Source organism: Heliconius melpomene, chromosome 16 (genome assembly GCF_056956725.1).
Source record: "Heliconius melpomene rosina isolate 202511_hmr_F chromosome 16, ASM5695672v1, whole genome shotgun sequence".
Classification (NCBI taxonomy): Eukaryota; Metazoa; Arthropoda; class Insecta; order Lepidoptera; family Nymphalidae; genus Heliconius; species Heliconius melpomene.
This window is the reverse complement of record NC_140404.1, coordinates 1,770,658-1,797,731: the sequence shown is the minus strand read 5'-3', so window position 1 is coordinate 1,797,731 and position 27,074 is coordinate 1,770,658. Positions and strand designations below refer to the sequence as shown.

General features: G+C 32.3%; 1 protein-coding gene across 2 annotated transcripts in view; it reads right to left on the bottom strand.

The window, feature by feature from the left end:
• LOC146530658 (uncharacterized) overlaps nt 1-27,074 on the bottom strand; it is a 100,903-nt gene that overhangs the window by 21,407 nt on the left and 52,422 nt on the right. Inside the window, exon 2 of one of the 2 annotated variants that reach the window (XM_085199078.1) lies at nt 22,785-22,909. The exons of the other annotated variant lie outside the window; for it this stretch is intronic. The gene's annotated coding sequence lies outside the window, so the exon portion shown is untranslated. The remainder of the gene's footprint in view (nt 1-22,784; nt 22,910-27,074) is intronic. 2 annotated transcript variants of the gene reach the window in all.

Here is a 27,074-nt window from a genome sequence, read left to right as displayed (position 1 = left end):
TCTTTTAAAAGGTTCATAGTGTATGTAGATTATATATGTAAATATTTGTATGTATTTTGTCCGTTTCAATGTAGTTTGTTATTCTCATTTGCTAGAAGTTAAAGTATTTGTTAACAAGATTACTTTGAGAATTTTCCGCGCAGTCTACCATTTTACAGTCTGATTCGAAGAATCACGTTGAAAGGAGAATTTATCATTTAAAGTCTTGATAAAGCTTATCTATAATATATAGGAGTCAAATATTTTAAAAGCTTTTTTTATATATGAAATTACCTAGTAAAGTATTGTAACGGAAAACAAGGATGTATGCGGTGTGACAATTTGGCATTTTTTGTATAAAAAAAAATTAAATGTGACTTGTAAGAGAAAGAGAGGCTGCGGAAGTCCTAGGTTGACTTTCGAGTATACAGTGTCGGATAGATACTTTGATATAGGAGGTTCTAGAGGAGAATTTTATCTTTTAAATAATTTCATTTTTATAAATAATTAAATCGCTATAAATGCTTCCACTTTCCACCGAATTTTGGAGCATTGCATGTAGAGAGGCAGAGTGGGAATCAAACCCATACCTATATAATCTCGCTTACACTCATGCGCTTATACCTCTGCACCACGACTGGCCTCATATGCAATATATTAAACGTATTTAATATATTTTTAGATAAAATAAAAATATCCTCCTCACTCATACTAGTCATAATATAAGCATACGTTACGCTTTTATTCTGAAAGTAAAATCTAGCATTTACGGTTCAAAAGACCCTGAAAGCTCTGCGACTGTTATAAAAGCTATAACAATAGATGAATAGTAGAGTTGAAAACTAAACAAAAAATGGCGAAAAAATCGTGAAATCGTGTAATTTTTAGAAGCTCTCCTCCTTCGATCCCCACTGGAGGGAATAAATTATTATTTATTAATATTTTAAATTATTCGTTCCGGCACCAATGCAAAAAAGACTTGTCTTCGCTTGCGTTGAGTTATGCCACTCAAAACGCAATGCCTTGAAAATTCAGCGGAAAATGGAGAATGGAGCGTCTTAGCACTATGTTCTCTCTCTCTATCCTGTGTGCGGAATACTGCGTGAAGCTTATTTTTTAGTCAAATTTATTACAAAGGAAAAACGAAAATTACAACCCACAAAACTTATCTGGGTCATTACGGCTAGAGGCTACTTATGGAATAGAAACGCTTAGTCGAGCTTTCCAAAAAGTTTCCGTGAAACTTTCAGTCCACTCTACATATTTGAGAGGTAGTTATGGCAATATTATATGTTAAATATCTGGCACCGTTGGCTTAGTAGTGGTTTTCTAGTATATAATTATAATTGTTATAGTTATACCATTTTATATTTTTTACCCGACTACGGTAAAGCAAAAAGGAGGTGGGGTACTATGGATGTTGGTGGAGCGAGGATATGAAAAAACTCATTCGACTGTTAATTGGCGGAACACAACGCCGCCACGAAGATCTCAATCAAGAAAATGATATACACGTAATATATTTTCATTGTTGCGCTCTGATATAATATTTGGTGGTGGGGTGAGAAAAAAGTGTCCAAGCACTATGTTCCATGTGTGTTTCTATGTTTTGTAGATGAAAAAAAAGAACCTCAGGCTTATATATTTATTAAATTTAAATTACACATCAGCTTTAAAAGACCACAGCCTACCTAACCTAGCAAGCGACAGTTTCCGCTTGTGTCTTCATAAGGAAATTGGATACATTTTCGAAAGCTAACTCTAATAAATCATATAATATTATGGTAATAACACTTGTTGTAGCTTATATATTAATATCTTGTTAAAATGGGGCAAGTTTGACTGCAAACGTGTCGGTTTTGTGTTCGATTCCCTGTGGGTGCAATTCCCACTCAGGGGAGTTTGAGTGACACAACTCCATCCTCTACTTTCCGACAGTGGAAGAGAATGGACCTGAAGAACCTGAAGTAGAAAAATAATGTTGAATTGTTACTAATTGGCAAATTATTTTAAAGGAGCAGTTAATAATATAAATATTTTTAAGATTAAGTAATAAGTAATATAATAAATATTTAAATTAGTTAACGTAGTATACACTTCCATGCTGCTTAATAATTTTCTGCTGATAATTTTAGTAGAGACAATTTCACGTAACTAAACTTAGGACATTAAGGCTTTAGGCTTTAAAATGAAAGTGAAGTCAAGAAGTTTTTCATAATACATTAACAAGAGCAACGTGTAACATTAGTGAGAACGGTCGTTCTGGGACTCGTCGTAAACGGCCTCCTTTCTAGGGAGTGTATGCGAAACATGCAAAACATTTAAAATATGAGGTCAGTCGAGGAGCATAAGGGTGTGACTGTAAACGCGACAGGTTATGGGTTCGATTCCTACTTGGGAAATGAAATATATTTTTTTTCCATTTCTTCGCTCTAGTATCGAGGCAAGACTCGGCGTTGAGTTCAGACATGCAACATGCAATGCATATAGAATTCGACGAAACACTAAGTTCTCTCTGCCAGAGCGAAGAAATAAATGAACGGGAATCGAACCGTTACATTTACACGCTTGTACATTTCCGTCACGACAGCCTCATATTATAACATTTTTTATAAAAATTCCTTATACCTCACGTCAAAATGTCAGCGTACAAGAAACAATTCACGCCACCGAGCCGAAATATTCGCCGCGTCATCTACAGAATTAATCTGATTATACATCATATGTACGGAACTAATTCTCTATATATTCTCTGCCTGTTACTCTGTTCTGATAAGATTTTGAGTGTGCTAAGTGGGAAGTACTTTGGAATTAAGTTGTAAGTGGATAGCGAAAGGAGAGTAGAGTGTTGAGAGATGGAACTATTTTCTATTTTCTCTGGAAAATTACAGTTTTTTTTATATGGTTTTTACAGCCTGTAGCATAGTAAGCCCTAGTTATCGCCAATTTTCAATCTTGATTTTTGAGATATTGTGAGAATTTTCAAAAGGAACAACATACAATATATCCAAAATGTCTCAGATCAAAAAAAGAGAGGTATGAAAATAAAGAGTCTAAGAGAATAATAATCAAAATTTATGAAATATTCGTGGCTTTGTGATGCTGTACGATGCGGTCTGCCTGTAACTGCGACGATTGTGGGTTTGATTTTCCCTCGAAGAAATGGAAAAAAAATATTTCATTTCCCCAGTGCGGTAGATAAAACGCGGCGTTTAGTTCCGCCACTTGACACGTAAAATTTTAAGACTTTAACACTAGATTCCCTTTATTCCCTATACTGATGTGTGGAAAATAATAGTAAAACTGATACAAAATATAATATTGTAACATAAACGAATGTGTAAAAATGTTCTAATAAAATTGGACGATATAGAAGTAGACTGTAATCCGACAAGAATTTGTAGGAATCAGCAACACGTGCTTTTCTTGATAGTAGAGGTGCAAAGTTCATAGCTTCACACAGAATAAAATATTTGAAAACGTAAAATTAAATGTATTTGAATGTAACTTAAATGTTTAGTTGAAAATATTAAAAAGCCTCGTTTTTACCTGCACAGCAGGTTAGGCGGAGAAAACCTAATGTCAAGACATTCTGTTTTTCACTATCCTAATTTGATATTGTGTGATAATTAGCGCAACTTAGCACCGAGTTTTTTTGCTACACTGCGCTACAACGGTTTCTGATTACCTATATTATAGTTTATATAATACAGTTTAGTTTATATAATTTAGATTCTTAAATTGTATCTCTACTTCTTTCATTTTACTATTCTTCTATTTAGAAGGTCCGTTGCGTAACTAGTGGATTTAGTGAGGAAACCAGCGCAGCGGTAATTTGAGTACACAAAACTAATATAATTTATGAAATATAATTATCCTGTCATCAAGTTGAAATCGAACTCGTAACCATTGCACTTGCACTCAGATATTGATCCACGGCGAGCTTCTGGCTTTTGTGAGTGAAATCTTCAATATTATAGCAAATTTTCATTATTGAAATTTAAGACGATAATTGTATTAATTAGTATCTGTAACTGTCCCAATTAAGCTTCATTGGATAAATAAATTTCTGTTTATATTAAAAATTATTCCGAATATTATTCATTGCAATTGTATGTTTTTACTGGAGTAAGTAATTTTAATACTTAAATAAAATATTTTGTCAGTCCAGTTTTATAACTAAATTAACAATTTAAGTATATTTTTTATTCAAGTACACGCTTACACTTTCCGAATGAACTCGAGACAAATCGTAATTAATGGTAGCATTTAACACTGTGAATGGGGGAATAAAATATTTAATATTTTGAATTCCTCGTTCTAAGAGAAACGGAATATGTTATCACTAATTTTCCAGGTTCCCACTAAATACCCTGCCATGTAAGGGATACAGCAAAAAGTTAAAAAAATATATAATTAATACTTATTCCTATATCCTACATGTAAACCATTCAATTACTTGAAATACTTAAGCAAACATCAACACAAAATCCACTCAAAGCGATACTGTTGTTCTGCAACATATCAAATTCATTTCCACCAAACAGTACTTAGAAAGCTTACCTAAACAAGGATATTGAATTTAAAGGTAAGTTAAGGTAATGTAAGTAACATTGGTAAACAAAGTTTCAAAAGGGAACCCATATCACACACTCAAGCCCTGCTTCTATGTGACAATCGCCACATGGAATGCTATTTGATACGATTCATTGAATCGCTTACGCCCTTTCGAAATGTATGGGGTAGAAATAATTTTATACGTAAAAACCAATGGTGCAGTACTTTGGAGAAATACTTTTTATATAGTAATGGTCCTCGCTAGCGGCTTTGTTTCCGTGGATTTAAGGAGATTTTTTCTTTTTTTAGCTTCACATTATAGGTAAGTAGGATAGGCAGAAGGAATCTAGTGTTCAAACACCTCGTTTCCCACTTTACCGGATGATCCATTGCGTGTTGTGTGGAACTCAACGCCGCGTTCTCTGTTTCATTCTCGAGAGTGGGGACTGGAGATAATGAAATATTTTTAAATTTCTGCACTCAGCTAACGAGGCAAAGCGCAGTTAAGGTTCCGTCACTCAACACGCAATTCCTCAAAAAATCAGCGGAAAGTGAGGAACGTGAAAATCTTCATGGAGAAGAGAGTGTTATAATACTAGGTTCACCTGCCTACCTAGCTAGGTGCTCTCTAAAGCGTGAAGCTAAAAAGTATTTTGAAAATGTATAAAAGTAGACGAAAATGTGTTTTTATGTATAACTTTTCATGGTTATATTAAAATTCAAGCGCAAAGTTATTTTTATATGTGAAAGTATTTCAAAAATAAAAATTAATGACACGAAAGTTGACGTAAAACGCGGCAGGCAATTACCGATAGCGATTTGGGGTTCTCTTTAATAGTATTATGTCATTTTTTTCTTTATATTTTAGAAATGGTAGAGAGAACCAAATGGTACTCACTGCGTTCTTCGCTTCATTCCATTCTATACAGATATGAAAGGTGACAAAACTAAAAACATTTTTTCATATTAGCTTACATATTTTAATAAATTTTGTAAATAATGATAGCCTGTTATAAACGAAAAAAATCCTTTGATAAAAAATTTTTTTTCATCCACACAAAGCACGTTAACCGTTTTTCAAAACAGATCGATTTCTTTGTAGTTGATTGTTTATTAGTTTAAACAGCGTAATTCTCAGATTCCGTTGCTACTAACTTAAATTACATTAATTATTTTCATATTGAAATTCCGCTTTCCTTAGATATTTACTCAAATCATAGGATTAAACTTAGAATTGTTTTAGGTTCTAGTTGTATACGCACATGGCAGAGTAGACAAAGGTTCCTTAGTGTTAAGACACTCTGTTCCCTATTAAAACACTTAAAATCGCCACTTTCAAAGTAAGGCTTGTAGGCTTGTCTCATAATAGTAAAATATCAATAAGAAATATATAAGGACGATTCGCCAGAAGCATGTTTCCGGTAAACCCTCCAATAGTGGTCAAAAGGGTCGTTTTATGTTTGTGTATTACTCTAATATAACGTAAGTGCTGAGGAAATTTGGGGAAATATCATCTCTTATAATTTGTTAGAAGTAAGGTATTAGTAATACTAGCAAATGAATATATTTACAATATTTAGGTAAACTTCATTTATTTCGCATAATTATAGTAGACAGTGTGTATTGAGTAGAGAAACTAAACACTACGCTTTATCTTGTTATCACAGCTAGGAAATGAATATAATTTATGTCTAAGTAGAAATTGAACCCACGGCCATCGTTTTTACAGTTAGCTCTCAAAACTACGGCTTCTAAACTTGTCCCCGCTCTAAAAATACAAAAGCGGCGTTAGGTTCCGCCATTCAATATGCAATATCTCGAACTCGCACGAAGTGTTTTGATACTAGACTAGTTTCGCCTTCCCTATTAGCAGTAGTGAGAGACAAAGCATGAAGCATGTATTTATATAGATAAAGTATTATTTATGTGTTTCAGAATAAAGAAATCTTAATCCGTCTTACATTTACAACAGACTATACTGTACATGTTCCTTCCGTCCACTTTAAATCTATAACAATAGGTTGTGAATAGAAAATATCAGAAAATATTCTTGAAAGAACCTTCCATAGGATTAAACTGGATTTGCTGTTTTTATAAAAACCAGGATAAAAGTCTTAGTGGCGCAGCGATTCAGCACCTTACTGTATCGCGACAGTTTTGATTCGAAAAATGATATATTTTTATTTACTCGCTCTAGTATCTAGACAAAGAGCGGCGATAAGTTCCGCCAATCAACACGAGATTGTTTGATAAATTTACGGTGCATGGTGAACGGAGTGTCTTATCACTAGCTCTCTGCCTTTTACTGCTATATACAGAATACAGCCTGAAGATGCTTTCAAATAATTCCTACCAATGTAAGGTGTCTATCTCGTGGTGTAGGAGCACAAGCGTGACTGCAAATACGACAGTGGGTTCGATACCCACACTAATTAAATATTAAATATTTTAGTTTAATCGCTCTAGTGTCAATACAAAATGCGGCGTTAAGTTCCATCACTACTAAACTCACAATGCCTCGAGAATTCAGTTCCTACTAAGAGTAAAAAGCCAATTCTTACAAAAACACTATAAAGCTAAATATACAGAAATTCCCTTTCCCCCCGAACGTAAAATACGGTTGACGCGTAAACATGAAACAAAAACACTCATTTCGCTGTATTATATGAACATAAGTGTAACCAGATATTACTCGTAGGTACTCGTACATGAGGAGGAAATTTGCGGTAACACAAACAAGCATAAATTATATTTTTAACATATCTAGACTATGATTTTTTAACATAGCATAGCAGGCTAGGCGGAGGGAACCTGGGAACCTAATGTTAAGTGCTGAATGGCAGAAGGACCGAGGAAATGAACATAAATATTGTTTGTGTTATTATAATGTCCTCGAGTGCGAATCGAACTTACAGTCTATCGCATTTAGTTTGTGCCCCTGCACAACATCAGGCCTCGACCTAGATAATTCTTGACAAGTTCTATATAGGTGAGTAAAAAAACCATTGTGCAATGTTCTGTCATATTATAGGCGATAGCTTTGTGTTTGATGCCCACTGGGGCGTACTCCACGTAAAATATAACAAACTTTCCGTATATTTTAGTTTTTTTTAATTTAGCTTTATTTCTACGGTTTGAAACGCAGTGTATTTTAATATAGACGGAAAGTGGTGAACAGAAAGTCCTAACAGAAAATTCTCCTACTGCATTCAATATGGGTAGCGATGTTCTTTTCTTTTTTCATTTAACTTTGTCGCGAGTAGGAATCGAATCCACAACCATCACGTAAACAATCAGACGACAACATAAATAAAGATAAACGAAAATTAACCAAAAAAAAATTAGACACTTCCCACAAATAGGGTAAAACTTAATTCATCAAAAACAAAACATAATTTTACTTGACAATATTATATGAGCAAGAAATATTAAACCTAGAGGTCGCTTTACACAAGTGTGTGTTACATAAACTCTAATAAAATACTCGTAGTAGGAGCGTAGGCGGAGGTAACTTTTCACATTGTTCTTTCGAGATCGACTTTAAAGTATACAATAAAGTTAATCTTGTAACTATGTTGTTTTACCTACTTCTTATATCAATAGTTCTATACTATAAACTAGTACTAATATTACAAGACTGCAGCGTTTGTTTGATTGCTCGCGCTAATCTCAGAAACTACCTATTTTTAGTTAGTAAAACACAGATTATCATTAAGATACTTCTATTTCCCATTGTTTTCCGAATTCAGGATTGGTAGAACTTAACACCGCAATTTACCTCGTTATCAGTAATGATGGGATGAATGAAAATACTGATAGAATCAATTAGTTAGATTTTAAAAAGATATTTTATCTTAGGCAAGCATTTTATTTTGTATATTTATGAGGAAAGCAATAGGCATATATTTACGTTAATTATTTGATGTAACCCACTGTAACTAAAAGAATCATCTGTCGCGAAGTCACGGGTAATAGTTAGTTTAATATACAAAGTCATATATAACACTACGATGCCTCAGTGGAACAGCGTATGAATGTGAACGCGATTGTTATGGGTTCGATTTTTACTTTGGACAACTAATTATTTTCATTTCTCCTCATTTGAAAAGATAAAACGATAGGCGTTTAGTTTTTCCATTCAAGACTTAATGTCTCTGATTAGATGAAACGAAAAACTGATACTATTATAATTTTAAGATTCATTATATTTATGTCTTTGATTTGAGTCGGTCTGTCTTTCTGTTTGTCTGGGCTAATGCAGAACAGCTGAATTCCTTTTATGTGGGGCTAACACTGAAAAATACAAGGTGCAGTGGAACAACATATCGGCTATTTTTTATCCCGAAATTTCCACTGGATTCGGATTTAGGCGGGAAATACACGTTTGTCGTACACACGTATCTGCCGCCTATCTAGACAGACATGAAATAACAAATATTTTTTTATTAAATACAACAAATTTTAAGCAAAATCAAATAAAACCCTAAAAAATTTAAGTTACAATTTATTGAGTGTATAAGTATCTACATGACCATAATAATATAATCAACATATTTTCTCTTAATATTATTTAAGTATATTATACTTAAATAATATTAGGTAATATTAGGTAAATAATCGTATAGCTCAAGCGGGCAAAGCCGTGGAGGCCGCTAGTTCCAAAATATAATCAATGACTATTTTCCGTGGCCATTGAAATACTTTTAGTAATTAGTTTTCTGTTTTCAATTTACTCGTTAGAACTTTTAATTGCCTTGATCTGTGCACTTTTACGCAATAGTTTATTTTTACGCATTTTGTTGACTTACGCTAAAAAGCTATGCGTAAATTATTTTACATAAATTTTGTTAAGCCATCTTACCAGGAAGTGAGAAGTGTTAAGCATTTCAATGCAAAAAATATGTTATTATACTTAAAAAAATAGAAAGACTAAAATATTAGTTATATTTTATACATAGCTGATTTTTTTTTCTAATAAATAAATACTAAAATATTAAAGCAAATATGATGAACACATGTATTAGAATGTGTAAGGCGACTTTATCACTATTTGTGATAAAAGTAATTTTTTAGCTCTCTTAAATCTCGTAGCTCGTAATACAATCCTTTCACATGATTTTATTTAATACTTTTTTCTTCAATTTCAGAATTTTGAAAACGCAAAAAAATGACTTTGCTGATTTGATCTATCATCAAAAAGATTTTATATTATTTTTATATTCACACTATAAATAGCAAGGTAAATAAAGGTAATATATTTTTACGATACTCATTTTCCCTCTTTCCGTCTAATTTTCGATGTAGCATATTGAGTAGTGAAACTCAAAACTGCGCTTTGTCTTGTTACTACAGAGAAAAAGTAAAACAAGTCATTCCTTTAAGCTTAAATCGAACCCATGGATATAGAATATACTTCTCAAATATTGCTATTTATTTTATAGAATAGATACTCTTAGATATTTCTATTCATTCCTTATAGAGTAGACCTTTTAGATATTTCCATTTATTCTTAAATGAATCAAAATTAAAGGGATCGCTTACAAACGATTAAACATGATCTTATCGACGTTAATTACAGAAGAATTTGCTTAAACAGTTCGTATTAAAGTTTAATACAAAATTTAGATAATTCTAACCTTTGGGAAACCGAGTTAATTTGGTAGGCTTATGATAAGATGGTAATACATGATAACGTCTCTCATGTAAACATTTCCTTTGCCATAGGCGTCGCAAATAAATGTTACATTAATATATATGTGTGAATGTTTTGAAAAGTAACTACATTTATATCTAACGATATAATAATAGTTTGAATTAGATTATTATATATCTTCAACTTTTCATTTTTTCAGCTTCACACTGTAGGTACTCTGCATGTAGGGTAGGTTTAAATTTTTACATTTAGGTCTTTTAGGATTTACTCGTAAAATAAGTCCTCACTAAGCGCCAAATTTTATAGCGGGAAATTCCCTATAGGTTTTGATTCCATACAAAATCTACCAAAAGCGATGCTTAAAATGCTAGTAAAAAAATAATATTTGATATTAATTTTAGCTTGATAGCTTCATGAGATCTTCAGATATATAGTCTTTACAGACGGACAACAGAGTGATCCTATAATGGTTTCATTTTACCTTTTAAGATACGAAAACTTAAAAATGGTTAAAATAATAAATAAACAAGAATAAAAGTTCAAATTTTTAATATATAAGTAAAATACTTATTCTCACCAAATAAAAACCGCGTTAGCTTTACTTCCACATTACATTTTATGACAATACCACAATCACGTCTCAATGCTTCATCAGCAAAGTGAAAATTTAGAGGAAGAAATCTACGATCGGGCGATTTTCTCAAGTGTAAGCGAAATTTGGTAGAATCATTAGTGATATTGTCAGAGCGGTAGTTGGTAAACTGTAGTTAGAAAATGCCCGAATAAGACTTGGCCTCGATTTGGATTGAAAAATTTACGGGAAAAAAATCAGTCAGTGTTCTTCGCGTATTTGTTCTATCACCATCATATGATAGTGTTTACGCTTGTATGATAGTGTGTACGTGCAATCTATTACAGTTGTGTGAAAGTGTAGTGGTCAATGTCTTGCAGAAAGAAATAAATAGTGTTAAGACACGCTGTTCTCTCTTGCCTGTCTGAATACATAATAATAATTGTCTTAGTATATTTGAAAATGAAACATCGTGTGTATACTTCGATATCATCCCTAAATATATACATATTGTAGTGTTGATGAAGATGAATAAAAAGTAAAGTAACTTATTTATTTCATCGATTTCTTCAAGTATTTATAAATTTAATGTTAAAGTTTATTCGTAGACTACTATAAAATAGGTTATATTATCTGTTCGAAGTGTAAGTACAGAAATAAAATAAAATTACACACTAAAGTACATTGAAAGGATTTTTATTCGTATAAACAATGTAATGTTATGACTTCTTTGCGGAAATTAATTAATTATTAATCACCAACTGAAGTATATTATAATACTAGCGGACGCGCGCAGCTTCGCTCGCTTATTTAGGGGTGAATTCTAATAAACCACTAAACATGTGTTCAATGAAATATTTTTAAGAGTCTAAATTTAAAATTTTATAAAAATCGGTGGCGGTTTAAGAATTTTTCCATACAAACTTTCAACCCCTTATTTGCACCCTTAGGGAAAAGAATTCTAGAAAACCATGAAAGATGTGCTCAATTAAACACTTTTAAGAGATTAAATTTAAAATTTTATAAAAATCGGTGGCGATTTAACAATTTTTCCATACAAACTTTCAACCCCTTATTTGCACCCTTAGGGGGAGAATTCTAAAAAACGGTGAAACACGTGTTCAATTAAATACTTTTCAAAATCTAAATTTAAAATTTTATAAGAATCGGTGCCGTTTTAATTTTTTTTCCATACAAACTTTCAACCCCTATTTCACCCCTTTAGGGTTAAAATTTTTCAAAATCCCTTCTTAGTGGATGTCCAGATTACGAAAGTAATCTTTAGTCCAAATTCCACATTTCTACCTTCAGCGGTTACGGCTGTGCTCGCGTCTTACCTCAGTCAGTGAGGACAAGTCCTTTTATATATATAGATTAATGAGGCGGACGCTAACGCGGAACAGCACCTGACCATAAGAGCGACGGTCGTGGGTTCAATTTTCTTTAAGGGAACGGATTATATTCATTTTTCTGCTCTGATATATAGCGCAGCTTTGAGTTACGCCACTCAACACGCAGATTTTAGAGTAAAGACTCTGTATCCCATTGGCATTTGTTGCACACATTCTAAAATTATCGCATCAAGTTTTATCAGTCCTCGAATGGGAATCGAACCCACAATCTATCGCGTTTACAGCCACACTTTGTAGCCATTTCACTACGACCGGCCTCGTACTAATATAAATAATAATAATTCCTTCAATTTCATTTAGTTTGAAAATGATTAAAACACGGACAGCCAACAAAGAAAAAGTATGGAACATAAAATATGAGAAACTGTATCTTATGAGAAAATGTGAATTTTTATAGCTCGGAATGGAGCTAGTAATTTACATAAACATTCATATGAAATATGTTACTTTAATATTTAAGGGCTACCGCGTACAAGTCATTATAATATTATTATTAATGGGATATAATATCTATACTAATATTAGAAATCTGAAGAGTTTGTTTTGGTTAGCGTGCAAAACTCAGGAACTACTGGTTCTGTTTCAATTTTATTTTGTGATGGGTTGTTATAATCCACCGAATTTGTGTTTAGAGTTAGACTTAGGGGGAGACCTCGGTTGATCTTGGCAAACACAGTATCATAGATACTGGAGGAAGGTCACGTAAAGAGCGTAAGGATTCCCTGGTGGGCATGTATGAAGAGGTTGATGACAGTGGACGAGGCGAAAGAGGTATGTAGAGATCGTAGCGTTTAGTGCTCCGTTCTCTCTGACTACCCCGCTAGGAGTAAAGCGTGAAGCAATGTATGTATGTATAAGAAAAAGTCGCCTCTCACAGGAACCAAACTGACACCTAAACCACCGACCACACCAAACGACGATTGTGTGATAAAAATGTTATATTTTTGTTTCATTTATACCGTTTTATCAGATCTGAGACAAGTCCACGAGTAAAACTGGCACGTTTATGCGGAACTTAAAGTTGTAGACAATTTAAAAATATTTTTGATGAAAAATTTTATATTTAATCTGTGTTTGTATTTTTCTCTTACTATAGAGGCTATTATGAGGTATTTTTAGACTGAAATAGCGTTAATTGCGGGATATATAACCTTTATATTGCTTTTGAACTCGCTGTTCCGGAAATTAGACAGACAGACAGAAAAACATTTTAATAAATAATATTAAATAAATAAATATAGTTGGCGGTAACGCCCTCCCTTGTGGAACTGCCGAGGTTTACGTCCATGGACTATTTCGCTGGGCTAACATTTTTTTATAGTTAAAAAATTTCTCATTCGTTTTCCTCTCAGAAACGAGACATCGAACTTATAAAAATCGTGTTTAAAGTCAGACGCTGCCTCACTGCGTCACGATGGCCTTTCATTTAACTTTTCCCACCATTATTCGTTAAAAGTAAAAAAAAAGATAATACTTTTTTTTCATAAATTACGTGAATAAAGTAAACGCTGGCTTAGTATTCAAAGTTCGTGTTATTACGCTCTGCAAAATCATTATTTAATAACCATGTTTAAATTGGCTTACTTAATGGAGTTCTCGCATTAAAATTGTGATTTATTACTGCATTACTTTTAGGAACGTTTTTGTTTATTATTATTTTTGTTTAGTATTTAGAGATAAATTAGTAACACATTATTCCGTTCTCCACTTTTTGACATTTTAAAATTTATGAAGCTGATTGTAAACGCGATGGTTGTGGGATCGAATTCGATTCGGAAGTAAAAATTCTTACTGCTTTCCCAGTCATAGGAGGCATAAGCTGAAAAAATATAAAAAAAGTCTCCAATTAATGTCACTATAATATACCGTAATACAAATAATATAAATATGATCCTTAAATGGATCCCAAGATATCTTCTGAGATGGCTATTAAATACAATATAATACAATACAAATGCGTGTTGAGTTCTACCACCCAAGCATTTTAATGGGAGCGAAGTACCTTAACACTAGGTTCCCAGGTTCCCTCTACATATCCTGCTTTATGGCGTGGAACTAAATTTATTAATGTAGGCACACCAAGCCTCATTACCATTAAAATTATGTTTGACGTAATAAAGAAAATATAGACACTAATTGCTATCTAATACTGAAGTCAATAATAATTATATAGTGCTTTGTGAGACAGAATATTCAGTGTAGTATTGGAAATGGACTTATAATAAATAGCTACTGGGAGCGTACCGCATTAATTTGTCTATAATATATTACATAGGTGTGTATGGTTTAAGCATTATTGATTCAATAGTTGTGAGTTCAAATTCTGAAACGGATTTTGCATGTAAATATTAGCTAATATGTACTAAAAAGTTTTTTTTATCTATAAAAATCAAATTTAAGAAATAATGGAGCTCATCATGGCTCAGGGACATAAATGTGCAATTGTAAAACTGTCAGTAACGAGGCATAGCACGGCATTGTGTTACGCAATGTCTCAAAAATTTGCCGAAAAGAACAGAGGGTCCTTCTGTCTACTTTTCTGTAATTTGTAGAATACAGCATGAAGGTAAAAAAGAAATGAATAAGTAATCGATGTTATTTTTTCATAAGCTTTACGCTATATCCTGTACGTAACTGAATAAGACGAGGGAACCTGGAAACCTAGTGCTTAGAAAATCTGTTCCCATTAATATACCGATATTCTGTTCTCCACTTTATGTTTCGTAACCAGAAAGAGAAAGTGAAAATATAAAATATTTCATTCCCCTGAGTCGAAATCGAACCCACAACCGTATATAATAAAACAAAAAAAACACTTGTATACAAAAATCACAATCCCTGTAGATGATCTACAAATGAAATGAAACAGGCTGAAGCGTTTCTCAATTTCACAAAGTACCCTATAAATAAAAACATTTTGTACCTCGACGCTCTCTTGACATTCAAATAAGTATTTTTTGTAAAGCTTACACTTTATCATTTCTTCTTATATTTCCACCAATTTCCAACGCTTTTTCCCTGTCAACTTCAGTTTACCTAAACGTAATTTAACGCTGCCGGTTCAAAATATTACTTATTTAGATTGGAAGATACAATTATCTTTTTATATCGCGTTTTTAGCTTCAGTCATATATATCTATGTGAGATTGTTATGGAAGTTTCGAACGTAATTTTGACCAATTTTGAAGTTTCAGATTAATTTCAATACTTATCAGTACCGATGACAATGCAAAAATGTGAAAAAAATCGGCTAAGTGTGAGTAGGACTCGCCCTCTTATGGTCCCGTACCAAATTTTCGGATTGTAAGTCAACGGGAATTATGATTTATAAATAAATAATAGTTAAAAAAACTACCCCCACATTATATATTAAAAAATATATAAGCGCATATTGCTTTTGTTTGGTTTTTAATTAAATTAAGAATAGTATACAAAAAAGTCGAAAATCTATAGTAATAAATGTAATCTTTCCCTCTATGGGAAAACCCACGATCGTCTTACATAAATCCTGAAACTTATTTAAGACATTTTTAAGATATAACGCTAATATGACGTATAAAATGTAATATAAAGTATATTTAATACGTAACATGACACCCGCAGGAAACATTAAAGGGATAAATCATGTTTAGAATACATTTAAAAGTATGGTGTACGCTTTCTTACATACATAATGATGTGAGGGAAGGCAAATGTTTTTTTTATTATCATATAATGAGGTAGCACTGTGGTTTATATTCATGTAATATCATTTTGGAAACCGCGGTTGAGTTACGTAAGGTTCTACCTATACATAAGGATTAAAAAATATATCTTTAAATTTGTAATTTTAAGCTTTAACCCTAAATATTTTTAGTAAGAAATTTCAGTTACTTTACCTGTGTAATATTGTTTTTACTATTTTTCTGTATTATAAAGACAATAGTAAGCAGAAAAGTAGATTTTTTTAAGTAATTTTTTTATTGTGCAACGTACAATAAAATCAATTCGAACTTTTCTAATACTTTGTAATGGTCAGTTTAGACAATTTCGTAACATCTGCAGTGCAATACTTTCAAATTGAGCAATCATAATATGAAAACGGAAGAAAATATTGTTTAACACTAAAATTAATAAAATTTATCGAAAGCATATTAAAATATAAATTATTATCGTAATAAAATTATTATCAAAGAATAAGATGACAAAAAAACGTTTAGAACTTAATTCTTTTATAACTAAGACTGTAAAATCGACTGGTTATGAGTTCGATCCCCATTCGAAGATGGATGGAAAAGATGAAATATCTATTTAAATTCATATTTCCATTTCTTCGCTCTGGTGCGTTGAAATCTGCAATTCTGAAAACGCGGCATTGAGTTCTGCTACTCAACATGCAATGTCTCCAGAATTCGGCAGAAAATGGGTAACGGAGTGTCTTATGTACAAAAACTGTACGATATAAAATATAAGGTAAAACATTACAAATACCTAAAAATTCTACAATGTTTGTCTTTCAAACTGACACATAGTAATGCATAGTTTGCGCACTGCTGCAATTCAAAGTTTAAACTCAAACTAAATCTCTGCAGAATTAAAAACTTATTCCTACCAATAGTACCAATAGAAACATTTTTACAGCTTCACGCTTTATCCTGGACACAGCAGAGGAGGCAGAAGCAATCTGGGTTCCTAGTGTTGAGACACTTCGTTCCCATTAAGGTGTCTTAATGGGAACGAAGTGTCCGGTGTCATTCTATTTACTAACCGTTGTGCCTGGAATTTCGACCAAATATTATTAAATTTAGAATTATAGCAATTATAAATCTAACTTCTGTAATTCTATATGTACTTTTATCATACTACAATAAAAATTCGATGTATCTAAAAGGGAGGAAAAGTGACAAAAAGGACTAAAAAAATTCACGTGATTTCATAGCAAAATGACTTTCTAGTCTAAATACCTTATAAATAAATAAATCAGCTTCACGCGGTATCCCGCTAGTATGTCATTCTAGAAATTAAGTTCTTTAACTTTCATACCGCTTAAACCAAATAGTTTCTCGAAGAGCTATAGAAAAGCTTAAGCAATTTTCGCTTCATTCTACTTTAAAGAGTAATGCTATTTAAAAATTTGGTAGAGAAAAATTATAGCAACATTCTAAGTTTGAAAGTCCAACCAAATTATGTTCCAAGATAACTACAACTATTCTATTCAGGAACAAGCAGCTTATTATTATGCTACAATAGACTTTGGTCCAGTTCGGTCCAGTTATTGGTACTTAGATAATAGAAATTGACTTCTGTTATAATATGTTCATATATTTGTTGTATGAAACAATATAATATTTGTAATATTCAAAGAAATGTTATTACGTGATAGCATAGTCGGAAATTATAAAGAAACTTAATTTCTGCTATTTGTGGAGTAGGCAATGGAAAAAAATAGAAAAATTAAAAATATTTTAGTTTTTACAGTGGAAAGATACGTCGTAGAACAACGGCATAGCGTTTGACTGTAAATGCAACGGTTGTATAATGGTCAAGCTATTTTTTTTAGCTTTCGTACTTTAAAAGAAAACTCACGCCGTGTTTGCTGATAATATTTTGTCCCGGAATAGTAATAGCTCGAGGGCCACCTTTTATAATTGTTTGTAATTCTAAATGTACAAACGATGGGTTGAAGCTCCAGTTTTAACACTTTATTCTTTGATTACAACGTAAATTTTAAAAGTCAATAATTATCACCATAAACCTTGCTTACACAATTAAAAAACGAATGCTCGAAGCGAAATGCATAAAGAGAACACTAGTTATAAACCAGCAAATAACTCATATTATGTCTGCTGATTAAGGTCTGCCCCAGAACGACCGTAACAGCCCCAGGGTCATTTATTGTAAGTGTCAAAAATTTAAAATGTATAAACAAGGGTTTAAGTCCTCACATGACGTAATATTCCTGTTATATATTTTCACTTTCCACAGAGTTATTTAACAAATAAAACAAAGAACGAAGAGCTTTTACACTATATTATCCCATTTGTTTTTTTACTTAACACCCCAAAATTTAAAAGTCAATAATTATCACGATTAACCCCGCTTAAACAATTAAAAAAACGAAAGCTCGAAGCGAAATGCATAAACAAAACATTAGTTATAAACGAGCAAATAACTCACGTCCTGTCTACTGATTAAATTCTGCTCCGGAACAATCGTAATAGCCCCCGGGGCACCTGAGGTTAATTACACGGTGACATGGGCATTGATAATAATTATGCTCCTTGTAAAAAAGTTCCGCAAGAGAATCGCTATTGTTTTTAAAAAGCTTTTTCATTTCTTTTTAACTTTTGCTTCTTAATTGTGTTTGTGTTATTTTTTTTTGTGTTGATAAGATTAGGGGTGATTAAGTTACGTTTTATGGTATTAAAATACTTATTAATAATATGTTTTTATTTTTTTTTATTTATCAGTTTCACGTTGCAGAGGAGTTCATTGCCGCGCTTGATCATATCAGAGCATTCTACTGTATAATATTATATTGAAAATCATCATATTATATTTTAAAGAATATTGATAATCTCCAAACCTTTAAGACGTTCCCCACTTTCCGCCGATTTTTCAAGTCATTGCTTGTTGAGTGGCAGAATTCAACGCCACTCTTTATCTCTTATCAAAGACAATATTTAATTTCAACGAGTAGGAATCGAGCTCACAACTACTGCGTTTACCGACAGATACTGCCCACTGCGCCACGAGTGCGACTAACTCTCTCTACAATTTACAATATCTTACAATATGTATAAGAAAAAAAATCTAAACTCATCTGAATTTTATGCAAAGACAATCAATTTCTCGTCCTAAAATAATATTTCAAATTGAATAACAACCAGTAAAAGTCTTGATTATTTTCAATTCAGTGTACTGCGAACATTTTCTATTTTAATAAGCTATTAACCAAATTAAATTTATTGGACTGGATAACTTAGAAATAATAGGTTCTTTTGTTTAATTTTGGTGAAGTCAACGAGAAAAATAGGAGAAATAATATTTATCTTTACAGTAACGCATGAATGCGTCTTTTAGGGACGATGATATTATAAATTAAATGAAGTTATTTACTTTTTATTTTTTTAGGTTCTTTATTATTTTTTTTTGTTATATCCCTACATAATAGTAAGGAAGGCTGTTCACCACTGACTTCCCAACTTTTCGAGATATTGCACGTACAGTGGTGCAATATCTCGAATAGTGGCATCGCACTCTGTCTTGTTACGAAATCAAAGAAATGAAATCCTCATGTGCTTTCAATTTTACGATAAAAAATATAAAAAATATTTTTTTTAAAGGCGAATAAGAACATTTTTTCGCATTTTTAAACGTCAGTTAAAAAATAATTCCATTATCAGCTGGTAAATGACAAGCTATCCCAACACTTATGTAAACTCTCAAAGCTCACATAGGTAAAACCAAGGTACAATATACTAATTAGTGAGAGATTGTAAGATTACCTCAGCATCACATTAAGCGGACTGTACCTAATTACCTGTCAGCTCGGGCTAAGATTAGCCGCGAGAAAAATGTGATAAAATAGGTGAGTACAAACGAGCTAACTTGTTTACTAAGGTAGTCAGATTATTAAAGCTATTCTTGTTAAGCTATAAAATTGATGTATATTGTATATAGACTAGACAGATATTAAGTATATAAAAATAATTTAAGAAAATTATATATATAAACCAGAACAGAAATCAAGAAATGCATGGCCAACTGCATCTAAATAACTACTGAACTGATTTCAATGAAACGTTAGACTATTCCTTGAGGTGGAATTATATCACATTTGAATGAAAAGGTATCATTTTGATATGACATTTAGATTCCGACAAATTCGTGGATTCGAAATTAAGAACACGTGCTTGATTGCAACAAATCATCGTGCTCAAATATTGTCGTAAAGGGAAACTGAAAGGGTACAGGACAGGAGAGTTTTGACAACAATGGTAATTATACCTAACGAGAGCTACGCGGGATAAAGCGGGAAATTAAATAAAAAGATAAGACTAAATTAATATATTACTTAAATTTAACTATTGTCGTACAGATCACGTAGAACGACTAAAATACTTTGTCTTAGTGAATTATTGTTGTTTTTGTATCGCTTTCCGTTAAGAGGATAAAATGAGGATTTATATTATGTTAGCTTAATGTTAATTGCTTAAAATATCTGGGTAGGTATAATAACGGGTGATTTTTTTTTGAATTTTTTTAAGGGTTCCGTACCTCAAGTAATGTTTCCCATTATGGGTTCTTCTATAATCCGCACCACTGCTACTCTCTCAAGTGAACGTTATTCGTAGGACAGTTTCGTATTCTAAGTTTAATGCATCACAAATAGTGTAGGTTCTATTCTCGAGTAAGTTTTACAAATCTTTCCATAATTTATTAAATATTTCTATTTTATCTCTTTAGTGTCGAGGCAAAGCGCGGTGTTGAGTTAAGCCACACAACACACAACGCTTTCAGAATCCGGCAAAACCTGGGAACTGAGTGTTTTAACACTAGGCTCCCTGATACATGCGGGATACCGCGTGATGCTAAATAAAACAAATAAAAATACTTCCATAGTATGTTTAGACGAAGTGAACTGATGATGCGTGAAGAAAAAGATTTTTCAAATCAACGCGTAAGAATTTTTTTTTGCGTCATTCCTTTTATACAATTCAACTTGAGAGCCATTATGCAGATTCTTTTAAAGTTTTCGCTAGAAAGATGAGTTTTCACTTTTAAATTACGTAAGGGGAAACACTTTTCTAGTTTCAAGCAGTATATATTAAGTTAGTTCATTAAAGCTCGGGGAATTTTAAAAATGTTTGCAATAATTTTGAACTTTTTTAGGATATATTATTGTTTAGAAGTTCACATAAAAAAGGGGGCACAAGCATGTGACTGTAAACGTGACAGTATGTGGGTTCGATTCCTACTCGAGAAGATGAATTATTTAGTATTTTTATTTCCTCGCTCTGGTAACGAGGTAGAGCACGACGTTGGGTATCGTTGTTTTAATGTAGAGAATTGTATGTATTTACCAATTTCGATTATTCTTATGTCAAGACCACCTCGTTTTCAATCAAGTACTGTCTAAAATACCATAATGTAATATCAACACATATCCAAATACAATTCAAAATCAACTCATTTCATAACAAAAGTCAATATAGAAAGAAAAGAGTAAATTCTTGTTACATTTCACATATTCATTGTATTTGTCTTTGTTTCTTAGTATTGTTTTAGCACAGAGCGTACGCGCGGTAATTGAACGATTCTATAAACCCACATATGGTGGCTTCATTCTCCATTCTTTTATTGTGTCACCATTTACTCCCTAATGATCGCAATTGTTTCAACTGAATGAGTGAAATTTGAAAAAAAAAAAAAGATATTTCATACGGTTCGGAACAAAGGATATATGTATGTTACGTATAAATGTATATTGTTTTGGCGATCGATTTTTGATGAGATAATTAAGTTTAACTTTTGATGTGGACAAATCAGCTGCTGTACCCCCACACGGTAGAGGAGGAGAAGAAATCTAGTGTTAATACCAGTTCCCCATTTCTGTGTTTTAGATGGAGATATTATTTTTATTTAAATTTATTATATCAATAGATATAAAGAAAAAACTACATGTTATCTAATTATAATGACTAATTTATAAATCTGAGGAATATTTGGTTGAACACGCTAATCTCAAGAACTACTAGTTCAATTTGAAAATTTTAAAATCGAACCCACAATTTCGGTTCGATTCACACTTCAGGAAATTCACCTCGAGAATTCGGCAGAAAATAGGAAACGAAAGTGTCTTGAATGGGGAACGTAGTGTCTTAACACTATGTTCCCAGGTTCGCTCTGCCTACTCTCCCCCGAGTATAAAACGAACTTACAACCGTCACTCTTATTGTCGCATGCTTGTGCCTGTTGTAAGTATGTAGTAAGTATTATACAAAAAAGTCACTGTCAGTCAACTTTATACACGTGCAAGAATAATTAATTATACACGAGACATACAAAAAGGCTTTTAATATTATTGCAAGCATAGAACTATGCGAGAAAGTTCAGGCGAACATTGTTCTCACATGTTCTGTAATATTTTAAAGTGTTCTCATTTAGGATTAGAAGAATAAATTTTGAAACAATATTTCATATAAAAATTAAAATGTAGTCGGATTTGAAGTTTTTCATTTATTAAGTTTTATAAAGATTATTATAATGATCGCCACTGTAAGCGAGGCGGGTTGTAGGTTCAAGTCCAATTTCAGAAAATGAACCATTTAATATTTTAATTTCCTCTCTCAGTTAGCAAAGCAAAAGAGCGTCGTTGAGTTCCGCCACTCAACGAGCAGTGTCCCGAAAATGTCTTCCTACCATGGTATTTGCGGGATACAGCGTGAACATAAAAAAAAACAATTATAATAATTGCACGCGGGAATCGAACCCGTTAGATTAGCGTAGCTCCAAGTTTCACTTCGTTTGTAAATATTATCTAAAATAATTTTCTATCCATAATTCTGAATGACACATAAAATAATAAAATATATTAGTACAATTTGCAATAAAACGTAAAATTAAATACCTAGAATTCATTTGACGTTGGATGATTAACGGAGATAAGATGAGGATTCATCTGCTATAACGCTGTCGAGGTATTTGATCTCCTTTTAGATTGAAGGATTATTATTCATCAAAAGATTTAAGTACCTGAAACAAAAAAATTAAATGGTTTTTTATATTTTTTTAACAAGCGACCTGCTCGTGGCTTCGCCCGTTTGAACTATACAACTGTTTATTTACCTTAATTTAATAGTAGTTATATTTTCAATTTTTCCATAATGAAAATATTTAATATTTCATTTCTTTAATTGCCAATCGACCCCACCACCGTCGCTTTTATAGTCGCACGCTTGAGCCCCTGCGCCATGACGACTTCAATAATTATATAGCGTTATATTAAAAAAACAAAATATTTATATAGAATTTAAACCTATTACCAAGCAACCACAAATGGCTACCAAAACTATATTCTCTAATATTCCCTAACGATACAGGCCATTCTCGACAACAGTACTATTGTACACATAAATTGTTTGGAGTAAGACTGTGGGACGTCAATGGGTCGTTACGTTCAGTTACATTTGTATACAAATTGTAGTAAATGTTTGTATATATATATATATATGTACGTATGTGCATCGTGGCCGTTGTGGCACAGCATTAGATTGTAAGGGCGATGATTATGAATTCGATTCCCATGATTGGAATGAGATTGGGGCGGTGTTAAGATCCGCCACGCAACACTTCACCAGGTGCTTCACCAGGTTCCTTTTATCTCCTGTGCTATGAGATACTGGGATAAGGATATACTGAGAAGACAAAAAAAGTACCTAATAATAATAAAACTTGCGACGTTGCATATAAATGGATCACTGATCTGAAAATTCTTATCATTAGTTTAATTGAAAATGGAAAACTTGAATCTATTTGAAGGGACGTGAAACTCAGACAGGACATATACAAGATAAATAACATTTAAAATTAATTTACATTTTACATATGTAGGTATACTTATTAAATAAAAAAAATAAGAGTTTGATTTTTACATTTTTTTGTCAGATTAATCAGGGAGGACCTGGGAACCTGGTGTTAAGACACTCCGTTCCTATTAAGACATTTTTGTTCCCCAGTTTGAATTCTGTAAGCATTGCGACTTTAATGATCTGCTACTTAACGCGGCGTTTTGCCTCGGTACCAATATTTTATTTAATCCAGCGGAAATCGAACTCACACTCTTTCGCGTCTACAGTACGCACGCTTGTGCCCCTGCACCATGACTGGCCTTAATTTGCACTTTATTTAAATAACATTCAAGCACAAAATTCTTTACATGTTTTCAATTAAGAGTGCGAAGTGTAGCTCTTTGTGGAGCTCGTGATTGATCGTAAATAATGATGTTGCAAATAAAACGTTTGTGTATAAGAGAAATATGTTTATTTATTTAGTATAACATATTTATAATTAAAGTATAAGATTTTAATATATAGAATAATAATATTGAGATGTGGAATTAAATTACCTGTTCGCGTAAAAAATCTAAAAAAAACCTCTTTGATAGATTGTGGCGCAGGGGCACAAGCGTAAGGAGAAGATAGGCGGAGGGATCCGACGGAGGGATTACGACACTAGGTCTTCCACTGTCCACCGAATCCTGGAGGCATTGCGTGTTGAGTAGTGAAACTCAACGCTATGCTTTGCCTCATTTCCAGAGCGTGGAAATGAAAATATTAAATATTTCATATCCTCGAGCGAGAATCGAAGCTACAACCTATCGCGTTCACTATCACACGCAAGCGTCGCTGAACCACGACCAGCCTCATCACCGTATAGAAAATATAATAATTAAAACTTATACAAAACTCAAATAGCTTAAAAGCAACATTTAAAAAAACTTATTTCACTTAACAAGAAATAAATTCCTGCCACATTGTAATGCCAACAACCTTTTACTTTTAGTTTTATTATACTACCTTAATAAACCTACTCAATTAGAAAAGGATACTTAGTGGTTCTTACTTTCTTTTAATTGTCTTGAAACGGGAGGTTAAAAAATTCAACATTAAAATTTACTTTATTTTTATAATCTTTTATTTGACTTCCTGTGGTTGTCTTTGTACGTTAGTGTATATGAAAGCTTGCCAATGAAATAGGACCAACTGCCTAGTGTCCGATTTAGAAAAAAAAAATCAATATTGTCGTCAATCCAAAATGGCCGCACAAACAAAATGACAGATTACCAATTTTTAAGCAAAACACCTCATATGGGTATCAAAACAAAAGGGCTTTATTTGTAAAATGTAATACATCAATAAAATAAATATCTAGGGAGTTTGTTTATAAAAAGATTTTTTAAATTAGTATTTAATTACTGTTAAAATGGCTATATACAGACGAATGTGATGTATACTTTAAATATCCGTTTTGTCCTCTTGAAAAACACAACCCCAAAAATTTCTTAAATGTCTTATAAAACCGGGTTTTTTTTTATTTTAATTTGAAGCTTAACTAAAAATATCATCAATTATCAAAAAAATCCACTTTAATTTAAACTAATACCATTTCAAAGCTTAACTCCACAAATAATGATCGTAGGTGCTTTCTCACTACAACGTTTACTCAGTATTAATCCACGTAAGCGTATAAGATTCGTATCGGCGAGTTTGGCTGTGTACTCTAAATCTTAGCGATCGGTCTGCGTTTGCTACGGTCGGGTAATCTGTAATACCTAGAGTTCATGGATTTCATTTAACTGAGCTAGCTGTCTTGAAATTTCTATGTGGATAGGAATATTGTTTTTATAGATCTCTGAGTGATTAATATAAAAAATGTTAAAGATTTTTTTTTATCTAGGCTTATTGAGTTTAAAGTAACTTGGATACAAGAAAAACATAAAGCTGCACTATACTAGGGAAACAAAATGAATTAACAGATAGTGTCTAATGGAACTTGAATTCACTAGTCATGAATTAGGAAGTTAATTGTGCCTGACTTAACGACTTAAACGACAAGAACTATATATTTTTATTGTTATAAATTCAGTTGTTTTGACCAATAATTACATTATTTTTACACTTCAAATTTACCATTTTGAACTTAAAAGGATTTTTTAATCAGTACAAAATTTTCTATTTCACTCATAGAAAAGATATTTATATTAAAATATAAACAATTATTAGCTTATTGTTATAAATTTCAAAGAAGAGAGCCTAAATTTCTATATTATAGATACCAAACTTTAGAAATGAAATGTTCGACTCTTTAGTAATAAAGCCTATTTAAGTAACCCAAATAATAAATTTGTTATTCAAATACGAAATTATTTATTAGTTCTGTTTGTTAGTCCTATGAAACATTGTGATACTTGGTTTATTATTTTATAACTCCTTCGGGGTATCGTCTTAATTGTGGTCTCAATGCTTTCACATCTTTGTGTAGAATATTAAATAGATTTTGGCTTTTATAAGTTAAATTATTTTAAAAACTTTTGTTAGTTGCGGGTTTCTTAATTAAATTATTATATAAAAAGGACACTGAAACTTAAGACACTTATTGCTAAGACACTCCGATGTCTAGTTTCCGCGCAATTTTGAACCATGGAGTGTTGAGTGGTGGAACTCTCCACCGCGGGTTGTCTTATCGCAAGTGGGTATCGAACTCACAACAACGAAAAACTATCATAAGGCTTTTCTAGCTTTAATTGTTCGAACTAAGTTAGAATGCTAAAGAAAAACTAATTAGAATGAAGAAAAGTCATACTCGACTGGAACTTTAAAAGGCGAAAACATAAAAATATTATTTTCTCGCTTTTCACCACTTCTTCGCCGCCATGGACTAGTTATGCACATATATAAAAGGCATATATAGGTTACATCGAAACGATTGACAGGATATAATAAAGCCCATAGCCCATCCATCCTGTATATGAACTATCCAGTACAAAAATAATATTTACATTACATACATTTTAGAAATTAAATGAATATTAGTATAGATATAGATAACTAGGGTTGTATACCCTGTACCCCTGGACGCCAAGGCAAGCGAGGCTGGATGTTGTAATCCAGAATAATATAAGATCCAAAGATTCTGAAGACCGTGTTGGAGGAGATTGAGTCGGAAAGTAGACCCTGGCAATAAAAGCCAGGCCTTATACCATGTTAAAGAAGATAGGTATATATCTAAGTTTACAATTTTCAAAACAAAATTAGAAAATTTGGATTCATAATTCATTTAAAACATCGTCTATGCATATTAAGTGAGTTGTGTAAGTGTTGTGGAGTTTCAGAAATGTTGTTTTGTGTTTTACTTTGAT